The sequence below is a fragment of the Chinchilla lanigera genome, unplaced genomic scaffold (genome assembly GCF_000276665.1).
Source record: "Chinchilla lanigera isolate Chin_1 unplaced genomic scaffold, ChiLan1.0 scaffold00008, whole genome shotgun sequence".
Lineage (NCBI taxonomy): Eukaryota > Metazoa > Chordata > Mammalia > Rodentia > Chinchillidae > Chinchilla > Chinchilla lanigera.
In genome coordinates, this window is record NW_004955409.1 from 38,245,168 (window position 1) to 38,259,162 (window position 13,995).

Sequence of the window (13,995 nt, forward strand, 5' to 3'; positions counted from 1 at the left end):
AGGAGGAGTTTTAGGAAAAAAAATGAGGTCAAAGGAGGAAACGCTGAAGAAACATCTAGCAGGAAGATGACTTCTCACATCTGTTGAGTTTTTAACAGCACAGTGATCATGATCACAGTGATCATCTCTTCTGCAGAAAATAAACTGTACTGAAATGAGGCAAGGAAGAAAAATTTGAATATAGAAATCTCCTTAGGGATTGCTGAGTCATCTGAAGAGAAAAGGGACGTGGTGGAGACTAGACAGAGGCATTGAAGTAGTAATGGATGGTTTTGTTTTTTTTTTTTTAAATGTGGCATGTTTACATGTTTTTGGAAAGATTCTATGAGTCATGGATCAGAGTTCTCAGAAGACAGGATTGGAATATAATCATGGATCAAAGTACCAAATTTTGGTACAAGGAACAGTTATTTCTAGTTTCATTGAAATAAAGGAGGAGTATTGGACTATCTTGAAATTTCTGGCACCATATTAATTAGTGCACTGCCCTTCACTCAGTTTGCTGTGCATCTCAGCACATGGACAAAATGAAGACAAATTTTCTGCCCAAGTGTAACACACGTGGCTTCTAGTGCCACTACCAGTGAAGCTTTCCTTGTCCCCACCTGAAACCTCAAGATCTTGGTTTTACATTTGCATTTCTATCAGTTTTTGGCCTTTTGAGCTTTGACAGAATTGCCTACCAAGCTCTGCTTACAGCATCTTAGGGTTTCTTTCATCTGTATCTCCAAGATTTTCCAAATTCCTCCTGCAAACCAGTTTTAAAAGGTCTTGAGCCACCTGGCCAGGTAGAATCCCATAGCAATTACCCAACCACTGGTGTCACTTTTCTGTATTAGTCAGGTTTTCTGATGTAGGAAAAAATGTCAGATGCGCACAACTTAAATGAGGAGAGGTTGATTTTGACTCATAGTTCTCAGCAGATTAAGTCCATGGCTGGTTGGCTCCAAGGCAGAATGGCATCATGCAGAAACTTTGCTGAACTCATGACAGCCAGGAAGAAGAAAGGGAAGGAAAAAGTTGGGGACAAGAATAGACCTTTTCAGGTCGTGTCCATCCCTGCAGTGACCCACATCCAACCACTCCTTACTTCCTAACGGCACATTCAGCTACTAAGCTTATCAGTGACGAATTCACTGATAAGTATAGCGCCGCCATGATCCAATCACATTCCAAACTCATAAGACTTTGCATGGACATTTTAGACTCCATAACACCAGAGCAAATAGCCTTGTCAGTTTGCAACTTTAAAGTACAACTTTAGGTACAGTACAAGTATTTCCAAAAGATCAGCAGGAACCAAGTGACCCAGACAAAAGTTTCTTGAAATATGTCGATGTGCTACCTAAACCATTTTCCATGTATCCAAACCATTAGAAAAGCCCTGATCTCCCACCCTGTTATTCCTGTCTTGGGAAATTGGCTGTTCTCTCTCTGGACAGGGCACTCTGATCTGAATAAACTCTCTTCTCTCCTTCTGATGGACTGGTAAAATTCTTTTCACTGACCATGTCACTGATCCTTCTTGTGCTGTCTCACATAGCAGAGTTATTTTGGAGGAGGAAGCCAATAAACTCCAATCAGAGAGTCAAATTGAACTTGCGAGTGAAATTCTTGCTTCTGTAGATTCTAGCAAGAAAATGTCACAGAGTCAAAGGATAAGTCTTTTTAATAAAAAAAAGATATACTGACATTTTGATAAGATTATAATAAAGAAGGAAATAAGCAATTAGTGAAATAAGCCATAAAATATCCAACTATCCCCTGCTTAAATTTAATAAAGAACCCAAACTAAATTGTAATTATTTTGGCATTTTTTAACCTTCAAAGGTTCATTATTTTTAGCAGCTATTTCAACATGTGAAATAATTTCATTGCTAGCCATTAAGCCATCTTTTGTCTTAAACTTATGAAGCTGTTTAGAATGCACCTCTATTCTATAGTTCTTGTGATTTAACTTATCTTCTACTTACAGTATAGATTAAAAATATAGAAATATATAAAATAGAGAAAAGAAAGTAGGAAAATTAAGATGGAAAGTCTTAAGGAAAAGGAAAAGACAGCATATTTTGAGAGGACCTGGGTGCAAGGGGTTAATGTTCTAGTAAGACAAAAAATATCCTGAAGTTCTGCTACTGAGGATTAGCAGCAGGAATGAAATAATTATATCTGAGAGACCCCTACACACATGTTCACTGCTGTACTCTTCACAGTAATTCAGACATTGAAGTCAGCCAGTGTCATAAGTGAATGGATACATAAGTTCTGTCATTTGCAGCAAGAGGGCGGAACTGGAGGACATCATGGTATGTGAAATAAGGCAGGCAAGAGAGACACACAGTGCAGGTTTCTACTCATTCATGAAAGGAAAGAAAACCCCAAAAAACCCTCTCACCTCAGAAGAAGAGAATGAAGTAGCAGTTGCTAGAGATTGGGAGATGTTATGGTTTGGATCTAAAATGTCTCTCAAAAGGTTCATGCATTGAACACTTGATCAGTAATGCAGCAGTGTTCCAAAGCAGAGCCCACAGAGTGACTGGATCGTGTGGGTGCTGACTTCATCTGAGGACTAATCCACTGATGGCTTTGTATGTAAGTGGGCTATCAGGAGGTATGGCCAGTTGGATGAAGTAGGCCGCTAGGTATATTTATTTGAAAGTAATATCTTTCTTGTCCTTGTTCTGTCTGTCTGTCTGTCTGTCTGTCTCTCTCTCTCTTTCTCTCTGTATCTCTCTCTGTCTCTGTCTCTGTCTCGCTGTCTCTGTCTGTCTGTCTGTCCCTATCTCTCTCTTTCTCCTGTTTCTTGTTCTCCCTCCCAGTGCTTCCTGTCTGCCATGAGATGAGCAGCTTTCCTCTGCCGTGCCCTTCTGTCATTGTTTCTCATTCACCAGAGCACTAAAACCAACTGAGGCAGCTAACTAGCTGACCATGGAATAGAACCTCTGAAATCGTGAGACAAAATAAATTTTTCCTCCTTTAAATTGTTTATATCAGGCATTATGTCACAGTGATGCAAGATTTTATAAGTATCTTAGGACTGTTTTATATTTTTTATGATTTCAATATACTGAATTAACTCCTATGTTATAACATCATCACCATATTAATTTCCAAGCCTACAAAATATTTTATGAAAAAGATGTAAAACCTTTATTTGACCATTCAAGGGTAGAGTAAATATTTTAATTTTAATGTCTAAACTCCACAATTTAGTTGCATTTGTCTTTACTTTCAAGGGCAAAAGTTTTTATAAATTCTGAATAATAAGATAATTGGTTAAAATAAAAACATATTTTAGATTGTAGAAATTTATGGCTGAGCATCCTTTTCTAATATTCCAGTAAATTTCACTGGCCACCAGGACTTGTACAGTCACTTTCACTTGGGCTTGTGGAAATAATATCTGCTGATAGGAAATTATCTTTAATCTTGATAGGTCGTTGTCTAGTTTCATCTGAGTTCCTGACTTAAAAGAAGCTCTATTCTATAAATTTCCTGGAAATCTTGCCAGTTCATATATAATCCTTTTTGTTATTTTGGACTACATTGTGTTGACACTGATTAGTTCTTCAGAAGTGGCTTGTCAAGTAAACAATGGCAAATATTTTTTTAAAAATGTATTAGTACAAGTTTGTATTATGTGTTTACATTCCTGTGTGGAATTGGTGCATAACACATCTAAATGTCTTGTTCATCTTCTTTCTCTCCCTTCCTCCATCTTTGATCCCTTTCTCATTTGAGAAAGATTTATCTTCCTAATTCTAGTTATCTACCTTTTATTTTGCTCTTTATTTATAGCTTGGGTTTCTCACATAAGAAAAAACATTATTCTTAAATTTGTGTGTCTGACTTATTTCCCTTAACATTATGGTCTCAAGGTACATCCGCTTTCCTACAAATGACTCAACTTTATCTTTCTTTGTGGCAAAATAGGTCTCCATCAGCTATAAGTACATTTTTTTTTATCCATTTATCTGTTAGACACTTCCAAGATTTTAGCTATTAATAATTGTGCCGCTATAAACAAGGGTATGCCTGAATCACTGTAATGTGATATCTTTAATACTTCTGGGGAAGATGCCTAGTAGGGGAATGACTGAATCACATGATGCTTCTACTTTTAATTTTGGAAGAATCTCCATATTGACTGTACTAGTTTATGTTCCCTCCAAAGATGTAGAATGGTTCCTTTTTCTCAGCAGCCATGCATTTTTAATTTTATTTCTTGATGATGGCAATTCTTTCTTGGGGTAAAAGAGAATCTCCACATTATTTTAATTTGCATTTCTCTAATGGCTGGTGATATTGAGGATTTCATCATGTATTTATTGTGCATTTGTATTTTTTCTGTGAAGTGCCTGCTTATTTCACTTGCTCATTGCTTGATTGGGTCTTTTATTTTGGAGGGTGTCTAATTTCTTTAAATTCTTTAAATATATTGTAAATATTAGTCCTTGGTCCAAGGAATAGCTGGCAAAATCTTTTCCCATTCTGTAAGTTGTCTTTTCACTCTGTTGGCTGTTTCTTTTGCTATGCAGAGATTTTTAATTTAATATGATTCCATTTGCTGATTTTCAGTATTATTTTCTGTGCAACGAGATGTCTTTCAAGAATGTCCTTGTCTATGATTATAGTTTCAAGAGTTTTACCTGTTTTATCTGCCAGCAGGTTAAGTGTTTATTTCTTAGCATTTAGTCCTTTGATCCAGTTTAATTTTAGTTTAGTACATTGTGAAGATGTGGGTCTAGATTCAGTGCTCAGCATGCGCATAGCCAGTTTCTCCAATACTCTATTAAAGAGACTATCTTTTTTCCAGCATATGTTTTTAGTCTCTCTGTCAAGGATTAAATAGCTGAATGTGCCTGGGATTATTTCTGCATCCTCTGTGCTGTTCCACTGATCTTCATGTCTATTTCTGTTCCAGTGCCATGCTGTTTTTATCGTGGTAGCACTGCACTATAACTTCAAGTCTGGGACTGTGATGGCTCCCACTTTGCTCTTGTTACCCAGGACTGCTTTGGCTATTCTAGTTCTCTTCTGGTTCCATATGAATTTTAGGATTGTTATCTTTAATTCTATGAAGAATGCTATTGGTATTTTTATATTGTCTTGGGAAATATGGTCATATTTACTATATTAGCTCTGCCTATCAAGAAACAAGGACTACCTTTTCATTTTCTGACATCCTCTTTGACTTTGTTTTTCAAAGTACTACATTTTCACTGTAGAAGTATTTCAGTACTTTAGTTAGGTTAATTCCTAGGCATTTAATTTTTCTTTGTGCTATTAGTGAATGGTATTTTTTCCTAATTTCTTTCTCAGAGGGTTCATCATTATTGTACACAATGTTATTGATGTTTGTGTGATTTTTTTTATCTTGCTAAATTAGTGAGTTTGATTATGAATTCTAAAAATCTTCTGATGAATTTTAGGGGGTCTTTTATGCAGATAATGTCATCTGCATACTATGATAATTTGACTTCTTTCTTTCTTATACATCCTTTTTTCTTGTCTAATTGCTCTTGCTACCATTTTGAACAGGAGTGTTGATGGTGGACATCCTTGTCTTATGCCTGATTTTAAAGAGAAAGCTTTTAGTTTTTTCCCATTTAATATTGGCAGTAGGTTTGTCATAAATGGTTTTTAACAGACTGAGATAAGACCCTTCTCTCCCTGTTCCATGTTTTTATCATGAAACAGTGTTGGATTTTGTCAAAGGCTTTATCTTCATCTGTTGAGATGATCATGTGATTTTTATCCTTGCCTCTCTCTATATGATGTGTTACATTTATTGATTTGCATGTCTTGAACCATCCTTGCAAACCTGGGATAAATCTTACTTGATCATAATGTATGATCTTTCTGATGACTCATTGCATTCTGTTTGCAATGTCTTATTGAAGATTTTTGCATCTATATTCATTAAAGATATTGGTCTATAGTTTTATTTTTTAGTTAGATCCTTGTCTGTTTTTGTGTTGAGGTTTTGGGGTTGATTATAGAGGAAATCTTTGTTTCTATTATGGAGATCTTTTTAGTTGATGCCTACATTTCCATGGTGTTCTCTGGGCATGGCTCACCACTGGCCTTTGTCACTGTTTCAGAAGCCAACCACTTATGTTTACTTGGGATGGGAAGTTGTGGTATATTTGGCCCAGTGCCCAGTTCTCCAGGAATGGGCCACAGTATTGCTGTTTTTGTTGTTGTTTTTTTTTTTTTTTTGGTTTTTCTCCGGTACCAGGAACCGAACTCACGACCTTGTGCTTGCCAGGCAGGCGCTTTGCCGCTGAGCTAAATCCCCAGCCCCGGGCCACAGTATTGTTAATGACCTCAGGCAATCCAGACATAGGCATCCCCAGAAAACTAATTAATAGCAATAGCTATGTCACGTTGGCTATAGTAATAAATCAACAACAATTATAGAGTCAAATGCAAACTGAGTATAGATAAATTCTAGAGTCCAATAACCTACCACTTTTAATGATAGAAGAGATCTAGAGTTATAGTATAAATGCTGAAACAAACCAAATGTTTGCCTACAATTGACCATCAGTAAATATCTAATAAATTGGACAACTTTAATGCTGCTAGGAATAGAACATTATTCAGTGGCACTCATCCCAGACTGTGGTTACAATCAAATCTAAGAAGTATTCTTCCTTTCACTGGTAGATGGGAAATGGGATCAGCCCTTTGGTCTGAACTGGATGCAGGCTGTAGTGTGGGCATTCAAATGGACTGTGGGGCTTGAATGTCGATAGTCACAGTATCTGGTTTCTCCCTTCTCTTCCTGGGCATTGTCTTTGTCCAGGATCAGGTCATTTCCTTAAGTCTTTGCCTCTGCCACCACATGCCAAAGGGAAGAAAAAGGTAGTTGGTGGATGATCCCACCCTTGCATTGGAATGGTGTTCTGCATGGGCCAACTTCCCTGAGGGAGGTGTGCATGGGTCTGGTGCAGGCTTCCCAGCTCACATCCATGCTCATTTCCAGGGATGGGCATGTTGTGGTAAACTCTTTTACATGTGAGTACATGATAAAACTTCAATTTTCAAATCTTCCACAATGCAGTTGAGCTGCAGTGAGTTTTTCAAAAATTTAAATGCTACATACAAAGATGCATTCATATATTATGTAATATTTAAATTTAGTTGACAATATCTATCCCTGCAATCTTTTCTCAGTTGTGGAGAAAACATTCAAAATCCTTTCCAGTAGTGCTGAAATTTTTAAAAGTTGCTTAGAAACTTATGGCACCAATGAAGAATGCACTCAGACCCTTTATTTGAAAATTTGTATCTTACTTTGTCAGAATCCACTGATTTTTCCTGAGATAATTGGAATTCCCTGAGACATCTCTGCAGATGAAAAACAGTAATTAAATATTAGGAATTAAATTATCTGTGGGATATTAGGAATTAAATTATTGTGTCTCGATGAGTAAATTTCTACACATATTCCTACTGCCACAGGGAAGAGGAGTACCATCCCTTCACAGACAGTGTGACTTGAGCTTTCGCTAGCTTCTGAGTCTCGAGGAGAGATGAAAAGCTCTTTCTGGATTCTCAGGGCAAGGTTTGGGTGCAGGCAGCAGGTGCTCGGGGAGCACTGTGCCGCTGCGCAGAAGTAGGTTCCCGCGTCTGTTGTCTGGGTGGCTGTGATGTGCAGGGAGCTGTCCTGTCTCCTTTCTCCAAATTCAGCTGTCAGTCTTTCCTGCTTCTTCACTTCTCCACCCTTCACTAGCATCATCAGGAGGACTGGGCGTCCCCCAGGCTTCTGCTTATACCACTGTAAGTTGTTTAAAATGCCTGAAGAATTGCAGTAGGTGGTGAAGTTCTGTCCTTTCCAGGTGTGCCAGGACTGAGGAATTTGCTTGAGCTGTTGTCCATTCATTTCTATGGGCAAAGACAATTGGAAGCATCATAAAAATTTGATTAGATCCTTATTCCCTAAGGTGCAATGATCTTGGTCTTTCTCATTTTTCATGCTCATTTTTCTCCTTTTCCCCCCATATTTCCATCATTCCTCCCTCCCCTTTATTTAGCTTTTCTTTCTCAAGCAGAAAGAAAAAGAAAGTTAATTGCTTTCCTGCAGATAATTTTCTACTATGCACAGTGGTTTTAGCCATTTTACATGTATATGTAACTGAAGCTGAGGACAGGCATAGATGTGTAAATTTTCTACAGTGTTGAAATTTCTGGAAGTCACCAGGGAGTCTGGAACTCACGTGGCAGTTGCATCCATAAGATCAGAAGGGTTGTGATGAGCTCCATGCCTGTTCCTTCCTCTTGAGAGAGAGCCGCTGGGTCTGAGTGCTTCTGGGTGAATTTCCCTAGAACAAACTTCTTTCAGCTCTAAAAAAAATAGTTGTGATGTATCATGCAAAGTTTGTGTGTGTGTTGGAAAGGAGGAGAAAAAGGGTGTCTGCAATCTGAATCAGGTCTTTGCCCTCTTTCTTTAGAGAAGTGTCTGTTTTTGCATAAGCTGCCCCCTGGTGACTTATCTTGGAAATTGCTTAATTGACATCCAACTTTTTGGGGGGGGGGCGTGGACTGGGAATTGAACTTTGGACCTTGTGCTTGTCAAGCAGGCACTTATGCCACTGAGCTATATCCCTGGCCCCGATATCTAACTTTTTAAAAAGTCATTCAAGAGCATGCTGAATTCCTGTAGTAGGAGAGTAGCAAGGAGTATAGAGATGAATTCATATGATCTTGGTAATTACAGAGTATTGTGCTTTATTAGTACCCTAGTCAGTATCTGCTTGACATAGGGACTACTTGTGGTAGGAAATGTCCAAAGATGCCCTCATTGATTTTCAGGCCCTGTGTAATCCCCTTCCACACTTAATCTAGTCTGACTCCATGACCCACTTTAATAAATAGATGAAGGTAAACTAACATCATGGCAATTATTTGCCTAGAAATTAAAATGCCCTGGCACCTTCACTGTTGGAAGACCTGAGCCAGCAGCTTCCCTGATAGAGAGACCGTGGGGAGAAACCATATACAAGGTCACATGGAAGGAACAGGCCCTGAGAATGTGTGCAGTGAGAGAAGAGTCTGACCATCTAGGCAGACCAGCTGAGCCTAGGCATTTCCCCCAAGGCTCCAGATAGGTAAATGAGCATTTTGAGGACTTCCAATTATTTAACATTTGCATATTTAAATATCACTGTAGGTGAGTTGCAGAGCAGAAATCTAGACAATTTTAGATAAATACAATAAATATTTGCCCAGTTTAATATTTTATAGCAGGTTTGCATGGCAGAGGCCGTAGAAATAATCTTATCTTTTGTGCATTCATTCAACAACTATATGTTGATTTGCCTGGTGTGTGTTAGGCTGTGTGCCAAACATGGAGGATGCAGTGGTGAAGGGAGAAGAAAAGGGCATATTAACCAGTGGGAGAAGGAAAAAAAAGAGATTTTTAAAAATAAGATAATTTTAGGTAATGCTAAGTACTACAAATAAGACCGTATGATACTGCACTAGGATGGGGGGTTCTCTTGTCTTGAGACAGGTATGGGCAGAAGGCTCCATGCTGACACTGCTCTGTGATAACATATTTAATCCCTTGCATGATCAATTTTCTTTTCTATAAGTAGCCGGTCGATTTTGTTGCGTACTGGTCTAAGCATTCACATCCATCATCCTTTTTACTTCTCATAATAACCATGTGTGGGAGAAGTTTTCAGTACTCACACAGTAGGGTTGAGAAAACGCAAGCATAGAGTCTTTAAGGTAACCAACTCAAAACAACTCAACTAATGAATATTAGATCTAGAAATCCTGCTGACGTCTGTGGTCTCAAACCCTACTACACTACCTCCCTGACTTCATCTGTTTTCTGGTGCCAGTAAAACAATTGCACAAGCCGGGCGCGGTGGCACACGCCTGTAATCCCAGCACTCGGGAGGCTGAGGCAGGAGGATCATTGCGAATTCGAGACCAGCCTGGACTACAAAGTGAGCTCAGGGTCAGAGTGAACTGCATAGCGAGACCCTGTCTCAGAAAGACAAAAAAAAAAAAACAACAACAACAAAAAACAATTGCACAAATTGGGTAAGTTATAAAGAAAGGAAGCCTAAAGTGGCACAGGGTGTCACACAGCTGAGGGACAGACAGTGCACATGTACATATTCCCTGGTCTCTCTGCCTCTTCTGATAAAGCCACCACTATTCATCCACATGAGTGTTTTTGGTCAGCTTATTTAATCTTAATCACCCAAAGCCTCACTCAAAACTGCAAAGTCAGACTGAGTTTCCACCTCTTCAGTGTCTCACTGTGAACATTAACATTTCACTGTCCTCAAAGAGCTTTAACGAAAATTAAGTAGGAACATGTGTGCAAGTCACCCAGTAAGACTCTACCAGATGCATATAATGTACAAAGTTGTCAGGGGATTGGGAGACAATCTGAAATTACAGTCAAGTCTATTCACAACATGAAGCTCACAGTATTTTTCTGAGTTGTATTTTGTAACTTACATAGAGATTTCAAGATTACCCTAGATATCCATGATTTATCATGTTAACTGTTACAGAGAAATCAGTGCAGCATGATGTTATGTTGGAGAATTGGCAGTCATAATACAACATGAACATATTTTATTACTCACTGCTCCATAAAATAGTTCATTTTTTTCTATCAAGGACTCTAGATCTCACTTCTAAGGTTATTTCTATGATATAACAAAGGGTAGGAAAGTGGATTTCACTTCACTTAGCAGGGAAAATGTCTTCCAACTTGTGCAACAGCACTAAACTTTATTTCAAGGTATTCTACTATTCTCTGGCCCAAATCACTCCATCTACTATACTTCTCATTTCAAGGTCAGTCACCTTCACATCTGGCCAGGCAATAGATCAACAACTAGCACATGTTCCTAAGTCCTCTTCTGCTCAATTTCTGCAAGAGGACGTTCACTGACTTTGGTTGGACGTTGGTCGCTCTATTCGTGACAAGGCCTCACCACAGTTCAATCTAGGACCACTAGAGGGAAGCAAGTAGGCCAGCGTGAATATTAAAGTGTTTTATCTGGACACCAGGTGGCAGTGCTTCCTCTAACAGCTGCTTCAGTTTTGGGTACATGTGATGCACTGAATTGGATTCTCAAGGAAAGAAAATGCAATAGATTTAGACGAGGTTTCACAAAGTGGTGACATTTGAGAAAAGATATAGGAAATGCAGAGGCGCACCATGTAGGTGTTTCAGGGAAAACAGCACAGGCAGAAGGGGCAAAGACAAAGGGCAAATGTACTGATGCGGAGACATGCACAGTGCTCCAGGAATAGCTGCTCCTCAGCCCTTTATGCACACCAGGACGCTGCTGTAGAAGAGACTCATTGATGCGTTCACCCTTGCTAGCTGAGTTTTGATTTTTAAATCTGTTTCTTTTTTTGAAGTTTATACCTAGGTTTAATATCTTTATTTCAGCTCCCTTTGGCTTCCAGTTACCTTCTTAGTAGTGATTTTTAACAAGAATAATTAAAAATATCTTCCATTTTGATAGGCAGCTGGTTAAAAAATTTTACTTGTGCCAGGTTGAGTGGTACGCTCCTGCCATCCCAGCATTCTGGGAGGCTGAGGCATGAAGACTACAATTTTCAACTCAGTCTGGGTAACTTAGTGACTTAGCAAAACCTTGTTTCAAAATAAAAATGAAAAAAAAAATGGGCTGAGGATGTAGCTCAATACAGAGGCCCAGAGTTCAGTTTCCCATACCAAATAAAAAAGAAAGAAAGAAAGAAAGAAAGAAAGAAAGAAAGAAAGAAAGAAAGAAAGAAAGAAAGAAATTACAGTTTGGTTGTCTTTAAAAACTTTAAAAGTGATTTTCCCTTGTTGACTTTCAGTCTTCTGGTGATAATTCAGACATCATTCTTAGCGACATTTCTAAGAACACGGCATATCACTGCCTTGGTTAGGGTGCAGTGTCAGCTGGCTTTGGGACTCACCCAGGGGATTGGCGAGCACACGTCCAGAGGAGTCTGGGACATCGGGGAGGTGTCACCTTGTTACTAATACGGTCCCGGGAGCCCTCATCTCGGGTGCTGCTCCCTGCTCTGCCTTTGGCTGCCCTGAGCTGAGCAGCCTTGTTCCTTTGTCTCCCTGCTGTGACGTTCCTGCCCGACACCTGCCAGCTGTGGGCCGAATCCCTTGAAAATATGAACTAGATTCAAGTTCTCCTTCTTTAAAGTGTGTGTTTTGAGTATTGTGTCTCAACAATATTAAATCACGTGAGATTGGGCAGGTGGTTTGAGGCGCAGCCATATCGTATTTGCTCTGCAGGTCCGGAGTTTCAAGCCGGGGGGCTGCTCACGCGTGTTGCCGCTGAGCTGCCAACTCGATTGCTTAAAATTCTCTTTTTGTTCATTGTTGAGGTACAAAAACCTCTTTAGCACTGAGTTGTATCCCTGGCCCGCTGGCTTCTCATAGTGTTGACTTACAGCTCCTTCATATCCGGAGATCGCTTCCAGTTTATCCTTGTCTTGGGCTAACTACACACGGTGCAATGGCCTCAGCTCTGCTTCTCCTGCTGTTCATCCACCAAAGAAGAGGGCAGGAGGCGAGAGGCAGAGAAATTTTAGTTTGCCCTTTAGATTCCAGTTACCCTCATCATACCGTAATGCCCTTATGAGTCACAGTACATCCATGTGCTTGTCCTCATCCAACTTCTCATCTTAAATGCGAGTCTCGATAAACCTCATCCAGTCAATTCAGGCTCACTACCAGGTGCAAGGACAACAGCTCTGCAGAGATTCCCCTTCCAGCATCAGTGATTGCACAGGGCCTCATCCTTACTATTATTTTCTTATTCTACACCACTCCTGGTGGCTCTGTCTCTCATTCTGTATAACGGACAGAAAGCCTCGCCAGAGTGCCCAAGGAAGTTATTTTCATCATGATTCCTGAAAAATGGACCCAAGTTTGAGCTGTGGACATCTTTATGTTTAGTTATCAACCACCTGACACAGGTTCTGTGTGATTTTAAGGTAAAAACTGAAGTCCTAAGATGTTTTAGAAGAACGTTCCTCCTGACAACTCTTTCCAAAGGTGGTAGAAGGAGGTTTTACTTAGAATTAAATCTTCTCATCCCAACTACAGTTGCTTCTTGTCTGGTATCTGCAAGTGTACTTTTCAGACAGGTCCTTAACACGATGCTGCTACTTATAGAACTCTTGGGTTTTTGTCCAGCTTTTACTATTGCTTCAAACACTGTGCACATTCCCAGGGAGCACAGAAATATTCTGTGGTGAGACTGGCAGCTTCAGTTGCCTTCTGGAAATAGACAGAAGAATAGCAACTGTGCTCTTCATTCTCATCATAAAGTTGTTGACAGATGAGGAACATCGTCTCTCCATCAGGACAGTTCTTATACCAAAAGGCACAGTCTAACTGACTCATTTCATAAGAGCAACCCAGGCTAACTGCTTCCCCTTCATGCCCAGACATGTCCTATTGGGCTGAGGTCATCTTCTGGGCCACACTGGATCCTGTGGAAACAAACAGAAAGCAGAGCTGATCTTTGGGCATAGTAAGGAAAATACAATAAAAATTATGCTAATTTAGGACCAAAAGATAAACCAAACTGAAGTTCGCTTTCTTTTCTACCATTTCCCTTTCCCCTCCAGCCCAGGTGAAACAGCAAGGGCTGTGTGCACTTCTTTCATCTTTAATGTTCTTTCTGCATGTGAAGCACCTGGACCAGACTAAATGAAGCCCATATGCCCCAGAGAAGGCTGGAAGATGGCAAGTGTCCCATCTCCCTCTGAACAGTGTGTTTTCTTCTGTCTCAGGCTCAGAGTTCAGAACCTCTGAGAACTTGGGGAGGTATAAAAGTTATAGAAACAAAAATAGATAAATGAATAAATAGAAGTTACAGAAGCACTTTTTAAACCTAGTTTTCTGAGGAATCTCCAAACTGATTTCCACAGTGGTTTCACCAGTCTGCATTCCCACCAGCAGTGGAGAAGGGTTCCTATTTCTCCACAGCC

The 13,995-nt window shown here is 39.6% G+C and overlaps 1 gene segment (V, D, J or C); it reads right to left on the reverse strand.

Moving 5' to 3' along the window:
- LOC102015697 overlaps positions 1-13,995 on the reverse strand; it is a gene marked incomplete in the record, with an annotated part of 840,941 nt that overhangs the window by 545,767 nt on the left and 281,179 nt on the right.